Genomic DNA, 14,510 nt, shown 5'->3' with positions numbered 1-14,510 from the left:
ACAAGGGCATTTGCTAAATAGATGGTGTGTGTGCAACAATATACTGAAAGGTCAATTATATTGTGCAGCTTATCTCACCACCTGTAGTTATTTAGGTGAAAGCTCCAAAATGCTTGCCTAATATGTCTGTTTATCCAAAAGGAAGTATAGAGGGAGAGCTAGATAGATAGCATTGCATTACATTACATGGCAATGCAATGCACAGTTGCTGAAGTTGAACCAAAATGAGCTTGTCATCTGGCTTCTGCAACTTTTAACATGAAAAATCCAATGAGGAGAAGAAAAGCAAAGCCAAAGAGTCCATCCCAAAATCCGACAAACAAGCCAAATGAACAAAAAGCATTGAATTCAATTCTTTCTGATTTTAGAAACTGCATTAAAGAAGGGGTGCACCGGTCCTGGAGATACTGCAATACCAGGTCAATGCGTGGAGTGGACAGAGCAAGCTCTTTTTCCATCTCCCTGTTCTAAAAATCCATTTAATATATGGTCCCCAGATAGGGGACGTATCAGATATTAAACTGATAAGAACAGATACTACACTTGATCTTAGCCAAAAGGCCGAGAAGCGATAACCAGAATTGGTTTCCGACTACGGTGCCACCCAAGGATTCTGAAAAGTCCATTTGTGGAGATGGCCACCTGGACTCCCGTTAAGAAGACATGCTGTCAACCTCTAGATCCCTCACATGCCTGCACTTTTCGGCTTGCTGCTGCTGCAATCCACGCGTTTTAGATCTGCATACCTCCACCTCTTTTAGCACAGTACCCTCAACCCCCGGCTGTTCCCACCCGCCTCAACACCGTTGGAAGGGAGGAGAACCAATTAAGGCGGGGGGGGGGGTGGAACGAGCAGCTGTCTACCCTTAGCAGGAGGGTTGCTGATTAATTACCTCTCCTGCTGCTGCTGCTGCTGCTGGCTGTCCAGCAGCAGACTGAAGGTGGCTGCTGCTGTGCGCAGGTATATAAAGGCTCAGAGCCTATTATGACACGCGCAGCCAGCGTTCCATTGCCACATTCCGTCTACTGCAGGCGGGATACCTGGATGGCTGAATGTCACTGAGAAGCTCACAGAGACCGCCATAAGCAACAGTTTAAAAGAATGCCACAGACTAATCAACCAAACTTTTTGGGTTGGTTTCTCTTTTATAGTCTGCAGGCATTAAATGAAAGAAGTCAGTGTTCCAGCAGAGGGAGACAACGTTTCAGAAAAGGCATTGTAGCAAACCAAAAAAGAAATTTTAAGCGCAGCAGAGTAACCAGCTCACATACCTGTTAGCTCAGGTGAGTTTAAAAGGCTGCTGTTGATAACAAGGGCATTTGCTAAATAGATGGTGTGTGTGCAACAATATACTGAAAGGTCAATTATATTGTGCAGCTTATCTCACCACCTGTAGTTATTTAGGTGAAAGCTCCAAAATGCTTGCCTAATATGTCTGTTTATCCAAAAGGAAGTATAGAGGGAGAGCTAGATAGATAGCATTGCATTACATTACATGGCAATGCAATGCACAGTTGCTGAAGTTGAACCAAAATGAGCTTGTCATCTGGCTTCTGCAACTTTTAACATGAAAAATCCAATGAGGAGAAGAAAAGCAAAGCCAAAGAGTCCATCCCAAAATCCGACAAACAAGCCAAATGAACAAAAAGCATTGAATTCAATTCTTTCTGATTTTAGAAACTGCATTAAAGAAGGGGTGCACCGGTCCTGGAGATACTGCAATACCAGGTCAATGCGTGGAGTGGACAGAGCAAGCTCTTTTTCCATCTCCCTGTTCTAAAAATCCATTTAATATATGGTCCCCAGATAGGGGACGTATCAGATATTAAACTGATAAGAACAGATACTACACTTGATCTTAGCCAAAAGGCCGAGAAGCGATAACCAGAATTGGTTTCCGACTACGGTGCCACCCAAGGATTCTGAAAAGTCCATTTGTGGAGATGGCCACCTGGACTCCCGTTAAGTAGACATGCTGTCAACCTCTAGATCCCTCACATGCCTGCACTTTTCGGCTTGCTGCTGCTGCAATCCACGCGTTTTAGATCTGCATAACTCCACCTCTTTTAGCACAGTACCCTCAACCCCCGGCTGTTCCCACCCGCCTCAACACCGTTGGAAGGGAGGAGAACCAATTAAGGCGGGGGGGGGGGGTGGAACGAGCAGCTGTCTACCCTTAGCAGGAGGGTTGCTGATTAATTACCTCTCCTGCTGCTGCTGCTGCTGGCTGTCCAGCAGCAGACTGAAGGTGGCTGCTGCTGTGCGCAGGTATATAAAGGCTCAGAGCCTATTATGACACGCGCAGCCAGCGTTCCATTGCCACATTCCGTCTACTGCAGGCGGGATACCTGGATGGCTGAATGTCACTGAGAAGCTCACAGAGACCGCCATAAGCAACAGTTTAAAAGAATGCCACAGACTAATCAACCAAACTTTTTGGGTTGGTTTCTCTTTTATAGTCTGCAGGCATTAAATGAAAGAAGTCAGTGTTCCAGCAGAGGGAGACAACGTTTCAGAAAAGGCATTGTAGCAAACCAAAAAAGAAATTTTAAGCGCAGCAGAGTAACCAGCTCACATACCTGTTAGCTCAGGTGAGTTTAAAAGGCTGCTGTTGATAACAAGGGCATTTGCTAAATAGATGGTGTGTGTGCAACAATATACTGAAAGGTCAATTATATTGTGCAGCTTATCTCACCACCTGTAGTTATTTAGGTGAAAGCTCCAAAATGCTTGCCTAATATGTCTGTTTATCCAAAAGGAAGTATAGAGGGAGAGCTAGATAGATAGCATTGCATTACATTACATGGCAATGCAATGCACAGTTGCTGAAGTTGAACCAAAATGAGCTTGTCATCTGGCTTCTGCAACTTTTAACATGAAAAATCCAATGAGGAGAAGAAAAGCAAAGCCAAAGAGTCCATCCCAAAATCCGACAAACAAGCCAAATGAACAAAAAGCATTGAATTCAATTCTTTCTGATTTTAGAAACTGCATTAAAGAAGGGGTGCACCGGTCCTGGAGATACTGCAATACCAGGTCAATGCGTGGAGTGGACAGAGCAAGCTCTTTTTCCATCTCCCTGTTCTAAAAATCCATTTAATATATGGTCCCCAGATAGGGGACGTATCAGATATTAAACTGATAAGAACAGATACTACACTTGATCTTAGCCAAAAGGCCGAGAAGCGATAACCAGAATTGGTTTCCGACTACGGTGCCACCCAAGGATTCTGAAAAGTCCATTTGTGGAGATGGCCACCTGGACTCCCGTTAAGAAGACATGCTGTCAACCTCTAGATCCCTCACATGCCTGCACTTTTCGGCTTGCTGCTGCTGCAATCCACGCGTTTTAGATCTGCATAACTCCACCTCTTTTAGCACAGTACCCTCAACCCCCGGCTGTTCCCACCCGCCTCAACACCGTTGGAAGGGAGGAGAACCAATTAAGGCGGGGGGGGGGTGGAACGAGCAGCTGTCTACCCTTAGCAGGAGGGTTGCTGATTAATTACCTCTCCTGCTGCTGCTGCTGCTGGCTGTCCAGCAGCAGACTGAAGGTGGCTGCTGCTGTGCGCAGGTATATAAAGGCTCAGAGCCTATTATGACACGCGCAGCCAGCGTTCCATTGCCACATTCCGTCTACTGCAGGCGGGATACCTGGATGGCTGAATGTCACTGAGAAGCTCACAGAGACCGCCATAAGCAACAGTTTAAAAGAATGCCACAGACTAATCAACCAAACTTTTTGGGTTGGTTTCTCTTTTATAGTCTGCAGGCATTAAATGAAAGAAGTCAGTGTTCCAGCAGAGGGAGACAACGTTTCAGAAAAGGCATTGTAGCAAACCAAAAAAGAAATTTTAAGCGCAGCAGAGTAACCAGCTCACATACCTGTTAGCTCAGGTGAGTTTAAAAGGCTGCTGTTGATAACAAGGGCATTTGCTAAATAGATGGTGTGTGTGCAACAATATACTGAAAGGTCAATTATATTGTGCAGCTTATCTCACCACCTGTAGTTATTTAGGTGAAAGCTCCAAAATGCTTGCCTAATATGTCTGTTTATCCAAAAGGAAGTATAGAGGGAGAGCTAGATAGATAGCATTGCATTACATTACATGGCAATGCAATGCACAGTTGCTGAAGTTGAACCAAAATGAGCTTGTCATCTGGCTTCTGCAACTTTTAACATGAAAAATCCAATGAGGAGAAGAAAAGCAAAGCCAAAGAGTCCATCCCAAAATCCGACAAACAAGCCAAATGAACAAAAAGCATTGAATTCAATTCTTTCTGATTTTAGAAACTGCATTAAAGAAGGGGTGCACCGGTCCTGGAGATACTGCAATACCAGGTCAATGCGTGGAGTGGACAGAGCAAGCTCTTTTTCCATCTCCCTGTTCTAAAAATCCATTTAATATATGGTCCCCAGATAGGGGACGTATCAGATATTAAACTGATAAGAACAGATACTACACTTGATCTTAGCCAAAAGGCCGAGAAGCGATAACCAGAATTGGTTTCCGACTACGGTGCCACCCAAGGATTCTGAAAAGTCCATTTGTGGAGATGGCCACCTGGACTCCCGTTAAGAAGACATGCTGTCAACCTCTAGATCCCTCACATGCCTGCACTTTTCGGCTTGCTGCTGCTGCAATCCACGCGTTTTAGATCTGCATAACTCCACCTCTTTTAGCACAGTACCCTCAACCCCCGGCTGTTCCCACCCGCCTCAACACCGTTGGAAGGGAGGAGAACCAATTAAGGCGGGGGGGGGGTGGAACGAGCAGCTGTCTACCCTTAGCAGGAGGGTTGCTGATTAATTACCTCTCCTGCTGCTGCTGCTGCTGGCTGTCCAGCAGCAGACTGAAGGTGGCTGCTGCTGTGCGCAGGTATATAAAGGCTCAGAGCCTATTATGACACGCGCAGCCAGCGTTCCATCGCCACATTCCGTCTACTGCAGGCGGGATACCTGGATGGCTGAATGTCACTGAGAAGCTCACAGAGACCGCCATAAGCAACAGTTTAAAAGAATGCCACAGACTAATCAACCAAACTTTTTGGGTTGGTTTCTCTTTTATAGTCTGCAGGCATTAAATGAAAGAAGTCAGTGTTCCAGCAGAGGGAGACAACGTTTCAGAAAAGGCATTGTAGCAAACCAAAAAAGAAATTTTAAGCGCAGCAGAGTAACCAGCTCACATAACTGTTAGCTCAGGTGAGTTTAAAAGGCTGCTGTTGATAACAAGGGCATTTGCTAAATAGATGGTGTGTGTGCAACAATATACTGAAAGGTCAATTATATTGTGCAGCTTATCTCACCACCTGTAGTTATTTAGGTGAAAGCTCCAAAATGCTTGCCTAATATGTCTGTTTATCCAAAAGGAAGTATAGAGGGAGAGCTAGATAGATAGCATTGCATTACATTACATGGCAATGCAATGCACAGTTGCTGAAGTTGAACCAAAATGAGCTTGTCATCTGGCTTCTGCAACTTTTAACATGAAAAATCCAATGAGGAGAAGAAAAGCAAAGCCAAAGAGTCCATCCCAAAATCCGACAAACAAGCCAAATGAACAAAAAGCATTGAATTCAATTCTTTCTGATTTTAGAAACTGCATTAAAGAAGGGGTGCACCGGTCCTGGAGATACTGCAATACCAGGTCAATGCGTGGAGTGGACAGAGCAAGCTCTTTTTCCATCTCCCTGTTCTAAAAATCCATTTAATATATGGTCCCCAGATAGGGGACGTATCAGATATTAAACTGATAAGAACAGATACTACACTTGATCTTAGCCAAAAGGCCGAGAAGCGATAACCAGAATTGGTTTCCGACTACGGTGCCACCCAAGGATTCTGAAAAGTCCATTTGTGGAGATGGCCACCTGGACTCCCGTTAAGAAGACATGCTGTCAACCTCTAGATCCCTCACATGCCTGCACTTTTCGGCTTGCTGCTGCTGCAATCCACGCGTTTTAGATCTGCATAACTCCACCTCTTTTAGCACAGTACCCTCAACCCCCGGCTGTTCCCACCCGCCTCAACACCGTTGGAAGGGAGGAGAACCAATTAAGGCGGGGGGGGGTGGAACGAGCAGCTGTCTACCCTTAGCAGGAGGGTTGCTGATTAATTACCTCTCCTGCTGCTGCTGCTGGCTGTCCAGCAGCAGACTGAAGGAGGCTGCTGCTGTGCGCAGGTATATAAAGGCTCAGAGCCTATTATGACACGCGCAGCCAGCGTTCCATTGCCACATTCCGTCTACTGCAGGCGGGATACCTGGATGGCTGAATGTCACTGAGAAGCTCACAGAGACCGCCATAAGCAACAGTTTAAAAGAATGCCACAGACTAATCAACCAAACTTTTTGGGTTGGTTTCTCTTTTATAGTCTGCAGGCATTAAATGAAAGAAGTCAGTGTTCCAGCAGAGGGAGACAACGTTTCAGAAAAGGCATTGTAGCAAACCAAAAAAGAAATTTTAAGCGCAGCAGAGTAACCAGCGCACATACCTGTTAGCTCAGGTGAGTTTAAAAGGCTGCTGTTGATAACAAAGGCATTTGCTAAATAGATGGTGTGTGTGCAACAATATACTGAAAGGTCAATTATATTGTGCAGCTTATCTCACCACCTGTAGTTATTTAGGTGAAAGCTCCAAAATGCTTGCCTAATATGTCTGTTTATCCAAAAGGAAGTATAGAGGGAGAGCTAGATAGATAGCATTGCATTACATTACATGGCAATGCAATGCACAGTTGCTGAAGTTGAACCAAAATGAGCTTGTCATCTGGCTTCTGCAACTTTTAACATGAAAAATCCAATGAGGAGAAGAAAAGCAAAGCCAAAGAGTCCATCCCAAAATCCGACAAACAAGCCAAATGAACAAAAAGCATTGAATTCAATTCTTTCTGATTTTAGAAACTGCATTAAAGAAGGGGTGCACCGGTCCTGGAGATACTGCAATACCAGGTCAATGCGTGGAGTGGACAGAGCAAGCTCTTTTTCCATCTCCCTGTTCTAAAAATCCATTTAATATATGGTCCCCAGATAGGGGACGTATCAGATATTAAACTGATAAGAACAGATACTACACTTGATCTTAGCCAAAAGGCCGAGAAGCGATAACCAGAATTGGTTTTCCGACTACGGTGCCACCCAAGGATTCTGAAAAGTCCATTTGTGGAGATGGCCACCTGGACTCCCGTTAAGAAGACATGCTGTCAACCTCTAGATCCCTCACATGCCTGCACTTTTCGGCTTGCTGCTGCTGCAATCCACGCGTTTTAGATCTGCATAACTCCACCTCTTTTAGCACAGTACCCTGAACCCCCGGCTGTTCCCACCCGCCTCAACACCGTTGGAAGGGAGGAGAACCAATTAAGGCGGGGGGGGGGGGGGTGGAACGAGCAGCTGTCTACCCTTAGCAGGAGGGTTGCTGATTAATTACCTCTCCTGCTGCTGCTGCTGCTGGCTGTCCAGCAGCAGACTGAAGGTGGCTGCTGCTGTGCGGAGGTATATAAAGGCTCAGAGCCTATTATGACACGCGCAGCCAGCGTTCCATTGCCACATTCCGTCTACTGCAGGCGGGATACCTGGATGGCTGAATGTCACTGAGAAGCTCACAGAGACCGCCATAAGCAACAGTTTAAAAGAATGCCACAGACTAATCAACCAAACTTTTTGGGTTGGTTTCTCTTTTATAGTCTGCAGGCATTAAATGAAAGAAGTCAGTGTTCCAGCAGAGGGAGACAACGTTTCAGAAAAGGCATTGTAGCAAACCAAAAAAGAAATTTTAAGCGCAGCAGAGTAACCAGCTCACATACCTGTTAGCTCAGGTGAGTTTAAAAGGCTGCTGTTGATAACAAGGGCATTTGCTAAATAGATGGTGTGTGTGCAACAATATACTGAAAGGTCAATTATATTGTGCAGCTTATCTCACCACCTGTAGTTATTTAGGTGAAAGCTCCAAAATGCTTGCCTAATATGTCTGTTTATCCAAAAGGAAGTATAGAGGGAGAGCTAGATAGATAGCATTGCATTACATTACATGGCAATGCAATGCACAGTTGCTGAAGTTGAACCAAAATGAGCTTGTCATCTGGCTTCTGCAACTTTTAACATGAAAAATCCAATGAGGAGAAGAAAAGCAAAGCCAAAGAGTCCATCCCAAAATCCGACAAACAAGCCAAATGAACAAAAAGCATTGAATTCAATTCTTTCTGATTTTAGAAACTGCATTAAAGAAGGGGTGCACCGGTCCTGGAGATACTGCAATACCAGGTCAATGCGTGGAGTGGACAGAGCAAGCTCTTTTTCCATCTCCCTGTTCTAAAAATCCATTTAATATATGGTCCCCAGATAGGGGACGTATCAGATATTAAACTGATAAGAACAGATACTACACTTGATCTTAGCCAAAAGGCCGAGAAGCGATAACCAGAATTGGTTTCCGACTACGGTGCCACCCAAGGATTCTGAAAAGTCCATTTGTGGAGATGGCCACCTGGACTCCCGTTAAGAAGACATGCTGTCAACCTCTAGATCCCTCACATGCCTGCACTTTTCGGCTTGCTGCTGCTGCAATCCACGCGTTTTAGATCTGCATAACTCCACCTCTTTTAGCACAGTACCCTCAACCCCCGGCTGTTCCCACCCGCCTCAACAACGTTGGAAGGGAGGAGAACCAATTAAGGCGGGGGGGGGGGGGTGGAACGAGCAGCTGTCTACCCTTAGCAGGAGGGTTGCTGATTAATTACCTCTCCTGCTGCTGCTGCTGCTGGCTGTCCAGCAGCAGACTGAAGGTGGCTGCTGCTGTGCGCAGGTATATAAAGGCTCAGAGCCTATTATGACACGCGCAGCCAGCGTTCCATTGCCACATTCCGTCTACTGCAGGCGGGATACCTGGATGGCTGAATGTCACTGAGAAGCTCACAGAGACCGCCATAAGCAACAGTTTAAAAGAATGCCACAGACTAATCAACCAAACTTTTTGGGTTGGTTTCTCTTTTATAGTCTGCAGGCATTAAATGAAAGAAGTCAGTGTTCCAGCAGAGGGAGACAACGTTTCAGAAAAGGCATTGTAGCAAACCAAAAAAGAAATTTTAAGCGCAGCAGAGTAACCAGCTCACATACCTGTTAGCTCAGGTGAGTTTAAAAGGCTGCTGTTGATAACAAGGGCATTTGCTAAATAGATGGTGTGTGTGCAACAATATACTGAAAGGTCAATTATATTGTGCAGCTTATCTCACCACCTGTAGTTATTTAGGTGAAAGCTCCAAAATGCTTGCCTAATATGTCTGTTTATCCAAAAGGAAGTATAGAGGGAGAGCTAGATAGATAGCATTGCATTACATTACATGGCAATGCAATGCACAGTTGCTGAAGTTGAACCAAAATGAGCTTGTCATCTGGCTTCTGCAACTTTTAACATGAAAAATCCAATGAGGAGAAGAAAAGCAAAGCCAAAGAGTCCATCCCAAAATCCGACAAACAAGCCAAATGAACAAAAAGCATTGAATTCAATTCTTTCTGATTTTAGAAACTGCATTAAAGAAGGGGTGCACCGGTCCTGGAGATACTGCAATACCAGGTCAATGCGTGGAGTGGACAGAGCAAGCTCTTTTTCCATCTCCCTGTTCTAAAAATCCATTTAATATATGGTCCCCAGATAGGGGACGTATCAGATATTAAACTGATAAGAACAGATACTACACTTGATCTTAGCCAAAAGGCCGAGAAGCGATAACCAGAATTGGTTTCCGACTACGGTGCCACCCAAGGATTCTGAAAAGTCCATTTGTGGAGATGGCCACCTGGACTCCCGTTAAGAAGACATGCTGTCAACCTCTAGATCCCTCACATGCCTGCACTTTTCGGCTTGCTGCTGCTGCAATCCACGCGTTTTAGATCTGCATAACTCCACCTCTTTTAGCACAGTACCCTCAACCCCCGGCTGTTCCCACCCGCCTCAACACCGTTGGAAGGGAGGAGAACCAATTAAGGCGGGGGGGGGGGTGGAACGAGCAGCTGTCTACCCTTAGCAGGAGGGTTGCTGATTAATTACCTCTCCTGCTGCTGCTGCTGCTGGCTGTCCAGCAGCAGACTGAAGGTGGCTGCTGCTGTGCGCAGGTATATAAAGGCTCAGAGCCTATTATGACACGCGCAGCCAGCGTTCCATTGCCACATTCCGTCTACTGCAGGCGGGATACCTGGATGGCTGAATGTCACTGAGAAGCTCACAGAGACCGCCATAAGCAACAGTTTAAAAGAATGCCACAGACTAATCAACCAAACTTTTTGGGTTGGTTTCTCTTTTATAGTCTGCAGGCATTAAATGAAAGAAGTCAGTGTTCCAGCAGAGGGAGACAACGTTTCAGAAAAGGCATTGTAGCAAACCAAAAAAGAAATTTTAAGCGCAGCAGAGTAACCAGCTCACATACCTGTTAGCTCAGGTGAGTTTAAAAGGCTGCTGTTGATAACAAGGGCATTTGCTAAATAGATGGTGTGTGTGCAACAATATACTGAAAGGTCAATTATATTGTGCAGCTTATCTCACCACCTGTAGTTATTTAGGTGAAAGCTCCAAAATGCTTGCCTAATATGTCTGTTTATCCAAAAGGAAGTATAGAGGGAGAGCTAGATAGATAGCATTGCATTACATTACATGGCAATGCAATGCACAGTTGCTGAAGTTGAACCAAAATGAGCTTGTCATCTGGCTTCTGCAACTTTTAACATGAAAAATCCAATGAGGAGAAGAAAAGCAAAGCCAAAGAGTCCATCCCAAAATCCGACAAACAAGCCAAATGAACAAAAAGCATTGAATTCAATTCTTTCTGATTTTAGAAACTGCATTAAAGAAGGGGTGCACCGGTCCTGGAGATACTGCAATACCAGGTCAATGCGTGGAGTGGACAGAGCAAGCTCTTTTTCCATCTCCCTGTTCTAAAAATCCATTTAATATATGGTCCCCAGATAGGGGACGTATCAGATATTAAACTGATAAGAACAGATACTACACTTGATCTTAGCCAAAAGGCCGAGAAGCGATAACCAGAATTGGTTTCCGACTACGGTGCCACCCAAGGATTCTGAAAAGTCCATTTGTGGAGATGGCCACCTGGACTCCCGTTAAGAAGACATGCTGTCAACCTCTAGATCCCTCACATGCCTGCACTTTTCGGCTTGCTGCTGCTGCAATCCACGCGTTTTAGATCTGCATAACTCCACCTCTTTTAGCACAGTACCCTCAACCCCCGGCTGTTCCCACCCGCCTCAACACCGTTGGAAGGGAGGAGAACCAATTAAGGCGGGGGGGGGTGGAACGAGCAGCTGTCTACCCTTAGCAGGAGGGTTGCTGATTAATTACCTCTCCTGCTGCTGCTGCTGCTGGCTGTCCAGCAGCAGACTGAAGGTGGCTGCTGCTGTGCGCAGGTATATAAAGGCTCAGAGCCTATTATGACACGCGCAGCCAGCGTTCCATTGCCACATTCCGTCTACTGCAGGCGGGATACCTGGATGGCTGAATGTCACTGAGAAGTTCACAGAGACCGCCATAAGCAACAGTTTAAAAGAATGCCACAGACTAATCAACCAAACTTTTTGGGTTGGTTTCTCTTTTATAGTCTGCAGGCATTAAATGAAAGAAGTCAGTGTTCCAGCAGAGGAAGACAACGTTTCAGAAAAGGCATTGTAGCAAACCAAAAAAGAAATTTTAAGCGCAGCAGAGTAACCAGCTCACATACCTGTTAGCTCAGGTGAGTTTAAAAGGCTGCTGTTGATAACAAGGGCATTTGCTAAATAGATGGTGTGTGTGCAACAATATACTGAAAGGTCAATTATATTGTGCAGCTTATCTCACCACCTGTAGTTATTTAGGTGAAAGCTCCAAAATGCTTGCCTAATATGTCTGTTTATCCAAAAGGAAGTATAGAGGGAGAGCTAGATAGATAGCATTGCATTACATTACATGGCAATGCAATGCACAGTTGCTGAAGTTGAACCAAAATGAGCTTGTCATCTGGCTTCTGCAACTTTTAACATGAAAAATCCAATGAGGAGAAGAAAAGCAAAGCCAAAGAGTCCATCCCAAAATCCGACAAACAAGCCAAATGAACAAAAAGCATTGAATTCAATTCTTTCTGATTTTAGAAACTGCATTAAAGAAGGGGTGCACCGGTCCTGGAGATACTGCAATACCAGGTCAATGCGTGGAGTGGACAGAGCAAGCTCTTTTTCCATCTCCCTGTTCTAAAAATCCATTTAATATATGGTCCCCAGATAGGGGACGTATCAGATATTAAACTGATAAGAACAGATTTTTTGATTGAAGCTGCATCCAAGGCACTGAAAAATGTGACCGAAGTCACACCAAAACAGCGCACGAGGCGAGGATTCATGTGGACCCTTCCCGGAGGAGAGGATCCCCAATAAACCATCCCCATCCCTCCGAGCCAGAAGGCCACAGCGAGGGTCAGGGATCTCCGATGCTCTCCCTAGCCGAAGCCGGAGAAGAGCTGTTTTCGTGCTCCCAGCTTCCATCTAGGCTGCCACCCTAGTGGAGCTGGAGCCTGTGTTGGTTTCTCAGCCCAAAGCTGACCGGACCTCCGACCGGGTTTATAAAAATTCCCCTTCCTAGCCCGGAGGCCAGGAATAGGGGGGGTTGCTCAGAAAGTATGATTGGCAAAGGTGCGGCGTGCTACGAAGCCAAGTCTTTCTGGGGTTCCCAGTCCCAGTAAGCTTGGACTCCCACCAGGGCGCCTACTCCTGGGGCACATTGCTCCAAAGCCCTCACACTTACCCAGCCTAGTGACTTCGATCCTGGAGGGCCATGTTTTCCATCAGATAACTCTATGAGCCACCTGGCGTACTAACAAGTGCACCAAACCAGTGTGTAATATGCATCAATTTACTAGGGCAGCCCAAGGACAAAACTGCCTTTTCAAAAGATACTACACTTGATCTTAGCCAAAAGGCCGAGAAGCGATAACCAGAATTGGTTTCCGACTACGGTGCCACCCAAGGATTCTGAAAAGTCCATTTGTGGAGATGGCCACCTGGACTCCCGTTAAGAAGACATGCTGTCAACCTCTAGATCCCTCACATGCCTGCACTTTTCGGCTTGCTGCTGCTGCAATCCACGCATTTTAGATCTGCATAACTCCACCTCTTTTAGCACAGTACCCTCAACCCCCGGCTGTTCCCACCCGCCTCACCACCGTTGGAAGGGAGGAGAACCAATTAAGGCGGGGGGGGGGGTGGAACGAGCAGCTGTCTGCCCTTAGCAGGAGGGTTGCTGATTAATTACCTCTCCTGCTGCTGCTGCTGCTGGCTGTCCAGCAGCAGACTGAAGGTGGCTGCTGCTGTGCGCAGGTATATAAAGGCTCAGAGCCTATTATGACACGCACAGCCAGCGTTCCATTGCCACATTCCGTCTACTGCAGGCGGGATACCTGGATGGCTGAATGTCACTGAGAAGCTCACAGAGACCGCCATAAGCAACAGTTTAAAAGAATGCCACAGACTAATCAACCAAACTTTTTGGGTTGGTTTCTCTTTTATAGTCTGCAGGCATTAAATGAAAGAAGTCAGTGTTCCAGCAGAGGGAGACAATGTTTCAGAAAAGGCATTGTAGCAAACCAAAAAAGAAATTTTAAGCGCAGCAGAGTAACCAGCTCACATACCTGTTAGCTCAGGTGAGTTTAAAAGGCTGCTGTTGATAACAAGGGCATTTGCTAAATAGATGGTGTGTGTGCAACAATATACTGAAAGGTCAATTATATTGTGCAGCTTATCTCACCACCTGTAGTTATGTAGGTGAAAGCTCCAAAATGCTTGCCTAATATGTCTGTTTATCCAAAAGGAAGTATAGAGGGAGAGCTAGATAGATAGCATTGCATTACATTACATGGCAATGCAATGCACAGTTGCTGAAGTTGAACCAAAATGAGCTTGTCATCTGGCTTCTGCAACTTTTAACATGAAAAATCCAATGAGGAGAAGAAAAGCAAAGCCAAAGAGTCCATCCCAAAATCCGACAAACAAGCCAAATGAACAAAAAGCATTGAATTCAATTCTTTCTGATTTTAGAAACTGCATTAAAGAAGGGGTGCACCGGTCCTGGAGATACTGCAATACCAGGTCAATGCGTGGAGTGGACAGAGCAAGCTCTTTTTCCATCTCCCTGTTCTAAAAATCCATTTAATATATGGTCCCCAGATAGGGGACGTATCAGATATTAAACTGATAAGAACAGATACTACACTTGATCTTAGCCAAAAGGCCGAGAAGCGATAACCAGAATTGGTTTCCGACTACGGTGCCACCCAAGGATTCTGAAAAGTCCATTTGTGGAGATGGCCACCTGGACTCCCGTTACGAAGACATGCTGTCAACCTCTAGATCCCTCACATGCCTGCACTTTTCGGCTTGCTGCTGCTGCAATCCACGCGTTTTAGATCTGCATAACTCCACCTCTTTTAGCACAGTACCCTCAACCCCCGGCTGTTCCCACCCGCCTCAACACCGTT

The 14,510-nt window shown here is 45.6% G+C and overlaps 11 non-coding genes and 1 pseudogene across 11 annotated transcripts; all 12 read right to left on the bottom strand.

Annotated features, from left to right (window-relative positions):
- Window positions 1–382: 382 nt before the first annotated feature.
- Window positions 383–573, bottom strand: LOC141157907 (U2 spliceosomal RNA). Its single transcript, XR_012247945.1, has one exon. It is a non-coding gene; the product is annotated as a U2 spliceosomal RNA (small nuclear RNA).
- Window positions 574–1,692: 1,119 nt separating this feature from the next.
- LOC141157906 (U2 spliceosomal RNA) lies at window positions 1,693–1,883 on the bottom strand. Its single transcript, XR_012247944.1, has one exon. It is a non-coding gene; the product is annotated as a U2 spliceosomal RNA (small nuclear RNA).
- Window positions 1,884–3,000: 1,117 nt separating this feature from the next.
- Window positions 3,001–3,191, bottom strand: LOC141157905 (U2 spliceosomal RNA). Its single transcript, XR_012247943.1, has one exon. It is a non-coding gene; the product is annotated as a U2 spliceosomal RNA (small nuclear RNA).
- A 1,115-nt stretch (window positions 3,192–4,306) lies between these two features.
- Window positions 4,307–4,497, bottom strand: LOC141157903 (U2 spliceosomal RNA). Its single transcript, XR_012247941.1, has one exon. It is a non-coding gene; the product is annotated as a U2 spliceosomal RNA (small nuclear RNA).
- Window positions 4,498–5,612: 1,115 nt separating this feature from the next.
- Window positions 5,613–5,803, bottom strand: LOC141157902 (U2 spliceosomal RNA). Its single transcript, XR_012247940.1, has one exon. It is a non-coding gene; the product is annotated as a U2 spliceosomal RNA (small nuclear RNA).
- A 1,111-nt stretch (window positions 5,804–6,914) lies between these two features.
- LOC141157901 (U2 spliceosomal RNA) lies at window positions 6,915–7,105 on the bottom strand. Its single transcript, XR_012247939.1, has one exon. It is a non-coding gene; the product is annotated as a U2 spliceosomal RNA (small nuclear RNA).
- Window positions 7,106–8,225: 1,120 nt separating this feature from the next.
- Window positions 8,226–8,416, bottom strand: LOC141157900 (U2 spliceosomal RNA). The gene has a single exon (XR_012247938.1). It is a non-coding gene; the product is annotated as a U2 spliceosomal RNA (small nuclear RNA).
- Window positions 8,417–9,534: 1,118 nt separating this feature from the next.
- LOC141157899 (U2 spliceosomal RNA) lies at window positions 9,535–9,725 on the bottom strand. Its single transcript, XR_012247937.1, has one exon. It is a non-coding gene; the product is annotated as a U2 spliceosomal RNA (small nuclear RNA).
- A 1,116-nt stretch (window positions 9,726–10,841) lies between these two features.
- LOC141157898 (U2 spliceosomal RNA) lies at window positions 10,842–11,032 on the bottom strand. Its single transcript, XR_012247936.1, has one exon. It is a non-coding gene; the product is annotated as a U2 spliceosomal RNA (small nuclear RNA).
- A 1,114-nt stretch (window positions 11,033–12,146) lies between these two features.
- Window positions 12,147–12,328, bottom strand: LOC141160084 (U2 spliceosomal RNA). The gene has a single exon (XR_012250070.1). It is a non-coding gene; the product is annotated as a U2 spliceosomal RNA (small nuclear RNA).
- A 524-nt stretch (window positions 12,329–12,852) lies between these two features.
- Window positions 12,853–12,968, bottom strand: LOC141160353 (U2 spliceosomal RNA; annotated as a pseudogene).
- A 1,116-nt stretch (window positions 12,969–14,084) lies between these two features.
- LOC141157897 (U2 spliceosomal RNA) lies at window positions 14,085–14,275 on the bottom strand. The gene has a single exon (XR_012247935.1). It is a non-coding gene; the product is annotated as a U2 spliceosomal RNA (small nuclear RNA).
- Window positions 14,276–14,510: the final 235 nt, after the last annotated feature.

The sequence above is a fragment of the Phyllobates terribilis genome, unplaced genomic scaffold (genome assembly GCF_046119375.1).
Source record: "Phyllobates terribilis strain yellow unplaced genomic scaffold, ASM4611937v1 Scaffold_8__6_contigs__length_399053987, whole genome shotgun sequence".
NCBI classification, from domain to species: Eukaryota; Metazoa; Chordata; class Amphibia; order Anura; family Dendrobatidae; genus Phyllobates; species Phyllobates terribilis.
Note: the sequence above shows the minus strand (reverse complement) of the source record. Positions and strands in the feature narration are given on the sequence as shown.